Genomic DNA, 6,156 nt, shown 5'->3' with positions numbered 1-6,156 from the left:
CGCCATCACGACTCCCGAGGGTGGGAAATCCGGGTCATGACAGTATTTATTTCATTCAGACCTTTGTTTGTAGTACTCCTAGACAATTTGTGAAGTTGTGATACCAATCTTGGGTAGATTTATTATGGATTTGTATTGGCAGTATTATTAAATCTTTACACTGTAGTCTTCCGCTTATTCAATTATGTTATTATCTAATTGTTGGCTCTAAACTGTTATCGGATTAAAAATGAAAATACGGTAAATAGTTCAATTGGTTGGCTTGCCTAGCTTTCACTAGTAGGCTCTATCACGACTCCTGAGGCCGGGTCGTGACATTTTTGGTACCATCCTTGCCAGTGTCATTGAATCCTAAAAATAGTTAGGAAGCAAAAGAACAACTCATATTTATTGCAAAATAATTATATTTTGAGACTATGAATGACTCATTGGATAAGACTTAACTCTTTAACTACTACTTGAACTCTTATTTAGTGTGTTGCTATCTCTTAAAAAATATTTCTTTCTTAAAATTTCAGTTTCTAAAACATTATTTTTCAATAATAATTATTTTTATAATAATGTATTGAAAATATTATTCTTAATTCAAAACTCATTTTAGTTGGCTATCTAAAAATATAAAAAATTCTTTAGCTAGTGAATTCTTTTTATTCCATTTTGATATTTGACATTAACCATGTTAAATATTTGAGTTATTTGAATTATATGTAAATAACCTTAAAATTTAAACCTTCTAAATAATTATAGATAATCGTCAGATATTAATTAAGAAACACTACATGAAAAAACACTAACATTTTCTCAATTATCGTAGTAATAATTTTATTTTTGCACTATTCTCATAGGTGTCATTGGAACCTAAAAATAGCCACAAAGTGAAATAATAACTCATATTTATGGCAAAGCACAAAAGTTGACACGATATAAACGATTCTTTGGTTACGACGTGACTCTTATACTACGACTTGAACACTTATTTGGTATGATTTTATCTTTCAAAAAATATTTCTTTTTTGAAATTTCAGTTTCTAAAACTTTATATATATTATAATAATGATTGTCTTTATAATGATGCTAGTGAAGATATTATCCTTAATTTAAAATTCACTTTAATCGGCTATCTAAAAATTTAAATGATTCTTTGGCCGGATTTATTTCAGTATGACTCCACTTTAAGTTTATCGATATCTCTATCCCTAGAATTTAAATTTTTTATACCCTATATATACAAAAAAAATTGTTCTTTGAATCATTAAATATTAAATTAGTTGATTATTATTATTATTATTATAAAATATTGCATATATTGTCTTAAAATTGTCAAGTAGTTTATTTTCGACATCATACTTGGCTTAACATCAATGCAAACTACTCAAATTGCATTCCAATTCAAATTCGACTATCATATCAGCTTGTTAGTAATAGTGATTTTTTAAAAATAACATATAATGTAAATTATAAAAATATTCTAAGATATCCTTATCTTATAATCTATGTGTTTGAGTAAAAAAAAATATTTAAAATCGATGAGATTAACCTTAAAAAAATTTATACTGAACAAAGATGAAACATAAGAAGAAATTTGTTGTCATCTTTTATTTCACGTTTTCAGATCTTTCTAACATTTTTTCAATGTTCATTTATCTTACTTTTTTATGTCATTATTTCTTTTGTTACAAAAAATTAATTTATTTCACTATAAAAGGACGAGTTTTTATAAAAATTGTCTACATATGAACTTTAATTACATTTTTAGTCTTTGGTTGAAGTTATTTCATATTTTTCTTTTGGCTTTATCTAATCAGCCTAAATAGGTACTCACCCTACCACTTAAATTAAAAAATTGAATGATATGTAATTTATATATAATCCATATATAATATGTGTATAATCATATGTTGTCGGTATATCATCTATTTATATTAGCTATAAAAAGTAAACAATAAATATGGTCGATTATTATGTAAATATTCTATAAGATTTCGATTTTTTGAGTTTATCCATGATATAAATTCTATTATAATAATTTTAAACTCTCTACGAATGTTCAAAAATATCTTATCTTTTTATTATCTTTGAATTAAAAAAATTAAAGAGTTTTTTTATGATGACCCAGTCATCACTTATTTTAAAAGAAAATTCTGCATTTCTAGGCCTTAGAAACCTCTTTCTATGTCACCTCGATTTGTGTGTACAGTCCGAGCGCGTAGCCGGAAAGCCAATATGTGAAAATCTGTGAAAAATGATGAATTTTGACTTTAAAATAAATTAAGTTGATTTCAGTTAACATTTAGGGTAAACGGACTCGGACCCATGATTTGACCGTCCCGGAGGGTCCGTAGGAAAATATGTGACTTGGGCGTATGCCCGAAATCAAATTCCGAGGTCCCAATCCCGAGAAATGAATTTTTGAAAGAAAATATTTTGCTAAATTAATTATGAAGTAAAGAAGAGAATTTATGTTGGAAACCATTGGTATCAGACCCGTATTTTGGTTCCGGAGCCCGGTACAGGTCTTATATGTGATTTAAGATAAGTCTATGAAATTTGGTAAGAAACGGACTTGAAACGACGTGAATCGGATCGTATTTGAGAAAATTGGAAAATTTGAAGTTCTTAAGAAATTTCATGATTTTGATGTTAAATTCATAGTTGTTGATATTATTTTGGGTGATTTGAATGCACGAGCAAGTCCGTATTATATTTTGAGGTTGGTATGCATGTTTAGTTTGGAGCCCCGACGGATCGAGTGAGTTTTGGATAGGCCACGGAGTAGAATTGGACTTGGGAAAATTGCAGGTTTTCAACTGGTATTGTCAGGTCTGCAGGCTTCGCAAATGCGAAGAATGGACCTAGGCAGCCTTAGTCACAGATGCGACTGTCGTCTTGCAAATGCGATTTCGCATTTGCGAATGGTCTCTCACAAATGCGAAGATGACCGGAAAGTTGATTGGGTCGAAAATGCAAAAGTCCCAGTTTCTGAAGGGTTCACAATTGCGAACCCTGGTCACAATTGCGATATCAGAGACCTATAAATTCACACTTAGACGCATTTTCAACTATTTTTCACATCTTCTCATAACATAAACTCTCTAGGGCGATTTTTTTCAAAAGCAACTTCTCTTCCTAATCAATTGTAAATGATTCCGAACTATTTTTCTTCAATCTATAATATCTTTTCACATGATTTCAACTCAAAATCAATAATATTTATGGAGAAAATTGGGTGTTCTGGGTATAACCTAAGGTTTTCCAAAATTGGGGATTTGGACCTCGATTTTAGGTCTGATTTCAAAATAAATTATATATTTGGGTTCATGGGGAAATGAGTAATCGGGTTTTGGTTCGAACCACGGGTTTTGACCATGTGGGACCGGGGCGATTTTTGACTTTTTAGGTAAAACTTTGGAAAACTTATTTTCATGCATTGGCATTGATTCATTTAGCGTTTATTGATGTAATTAAGTAACTTGTGGCTAGATACGAGCGAGTTGGTGGTGGAATCAACATGTAAAGCGATAGTTGAGGCTTGAATTATGTTCATGGCATCGAGGTAAGTGTTTGGTCTAACCTTAGCTTGAGGGATTAGGAGTCGTGTCTTATTTGCTACATGTTAATTGTGGAGTACAATGTATCGGCATGGTGACGAGTATCTATATATCGGTGTCAAGCATGCCCGTGAGTCTTGTATAATAATTGTTATGATTCCGTTGTGGTTTATTGCGCTTCACATGTTATTATCATTATTGTTCCCTTGTTGGGATGTTATTATCATATTATTGTTCCCTTGCCGGATGTTTGTTTTAATATTATTGTTTCCTTGCCGTGAAGTTGTTGAAATATTATTGTTCCCTTGCCAAGATATTGTTATATTGCTCTTGTTCCCTTGCCGAGATTCTTTTGTGACTGTTGTTGATTTGTAACTTGGATTGGGTGGCACGTCGCCACAGAAATATATGAAATGGGAGTGGGTTGCATGCCTGCAATGAGATATATGAAATAGGAGCGGGTTGCACGCCTACAACAAGATATATGAAATGGGGGTGGGTTGCACACCTGCAACGAGATATATGAAATGGGAGCGGGTTGCACGCCTGCAACGAGATATATGAAATGGGAGCGGGTTGCACGCCTGCAACGAGATATATGAAATGGGAGCGGGTTGCACGCCTGCAACGAGATATATGAAATGGGAGTAGGTTGCACGCCTGCAACGAGATATATGAAATGGGATCGGGTTGCACGCCTACAACGAGATACATTAAATTGGATCGGGTTGCACGCCTGCAACAAGATGTGAAATGAAAGTAATTTCTGTATTTGTTTTCCTTATCCTTGTTAGTAATTGGATTTTGGTTTCTTTATATTCCTCTTGATATTCTGTTGTTATATGTTATTTCCCGAAGCATGTTTTCCCCCATGTAATTAAATGCTTTTATTTTTCCGATGTATATGATTTAACTGCACATGTTTATTTGGTAGTCTGATCCTAGCCTCATCACTACTTCGCCGAGGTTAGGCTAGACACTTACTAGCACATGGGGTCGGTTGTGCTGATACTACACTCTGCAATGTATGGAGATACTAGTATCGGAGCATTTGGACCGCAGTGAGGTTGCTGCCTTCAGTCCAACAGGCGACCCTAGGTAGTTCTGCACACGTCCGTGGGCCTTAGCGTCATATCCTATCTTTCCTTTATCCTGTTTCCTTTAATTTTTTTAGAAACAGTGTATATTTTATCTTTCAAACTTTGTATGTAGTATTCTTAGACCGTCTATGAAACTGCAACACCAGTTCTGGGTAGTTTATGCTTAAAGAGTTGTATTAGATACATATTCAGATAATTTATTGCTTTGTTCCGCTTATTGTAAATTTCGTTATATACACGTTATTGTTTTATAATTGTTAAAGAATATAAAAGGGGTAAAAACATAATTGGTTCAAACAATCGGCTTGCCTCGCTCATATTAGTAGGCACCATCAAGACTCTCGAGGGCGGGAAATTCGAGTCATGACAAGTTGGTATTTGAGCTCTAGGTTACATAGGTCTCACAATTCACAAACAAGCTTAGTAGAGTCTGATGGATCGGTGCAGAGATGTCTGTATTTATCCCCCAGAGGCTACAGAGTTAGGAAAACTTCACATTTATTCTTTCCTGTCATGCTGCTTGGTTTCTCAATGCTAATTAAATTTCTACTCTTTTCTTTCGCAGATGGTGAGAATACGTGCTTCCTCATCCGCTGAACAGCAGCCCGAGCCCCCAGCAGCAGCTCCCATGAGGGGTAGAGGGCAAGGTTAAGGCCGATCTAGACGTCGAGGTAGGGGCAGAGCTTAGCCTAGAGCAGTAGCACCAGCGACGGAGCCTCGGGTTGACATTGATGATGAGGTTCCAGCCCCGACAGTTTCGGTGGGCCCTGCTCAGAACCAAGAGGGGTTTCTTGCTACCCCCATACTCCAGGATGCTCTGGTCCGTCTAAATGGCCTTATGGAGAGTGTCACCTAGGCAGGCTTGCTTCCTGTAGCACCAGCCATCTCTCAGGCTGAAGGAGGAGCCTAAACTCCTGCTACTCGCACTCCGGAGCAGATGGCTCCCTAGTTTCAGCCTCCAGCAGCTCAGCCAGTTGGAGAAGTTCGGCCGGGCATGGTAGCTCAGGCCGGTGATGGAGCAACTATGTCTGCCAATGCTTGGTGGAGATTGGATAGGTTCACCAAGCTCTTCACTACTACTTTCACCGGTGCATCTTCTGAGGATCCCCATGATTATTTAGATAGCTGTCATGAGGTTCTTAGGAACATGGGGATAGTGGAGACCAATGGGGTCGATTTTGCTACTTTTCACTTGTCGGGATCCGCCAAGACTTGGTGGAGAGATAATTGCTTGGCTAGACCTACTAGATTGCCAGCTTTGACTTGGGAGCAGTTTACTCAGCTATTTCTAGAGAAGTTTCTCCCTATCTCTCATAGAGAGGCCTATCAGAGGCAGTTTAAGCGTCTCCGGCAGAGTTCTGTGACTATTACTCAGTATAAGACTAGATTCATCGACTTGGCCCGTCATGCTCTTATCATACTTCCCATCAAGAGAGAGAGAGGGTGAGGAGTTTCATTGAGGGACTTATCCAGCCTATTCGACTTTAAATGGCCAAGGAGACAGGGAG

Source organism: Nicotiana sylvestris, chromosome 1 (assembly GCF_000393655.2).
Source record: "Nicotiana sylvestris chromosome 1, ASM39365v2, whole genome shotgun sequence".
NCBI classification, from domain to species: domain Eukaryota; kingdom Viridiplantae; phylum Streptophyta; class Magnoliopsida; order Solanales; family Solanaceae; genus Nicotiana; species Nicotiana sylvestris.
This window is presented reverse-complemented; position numbering follows the sequence as displayed.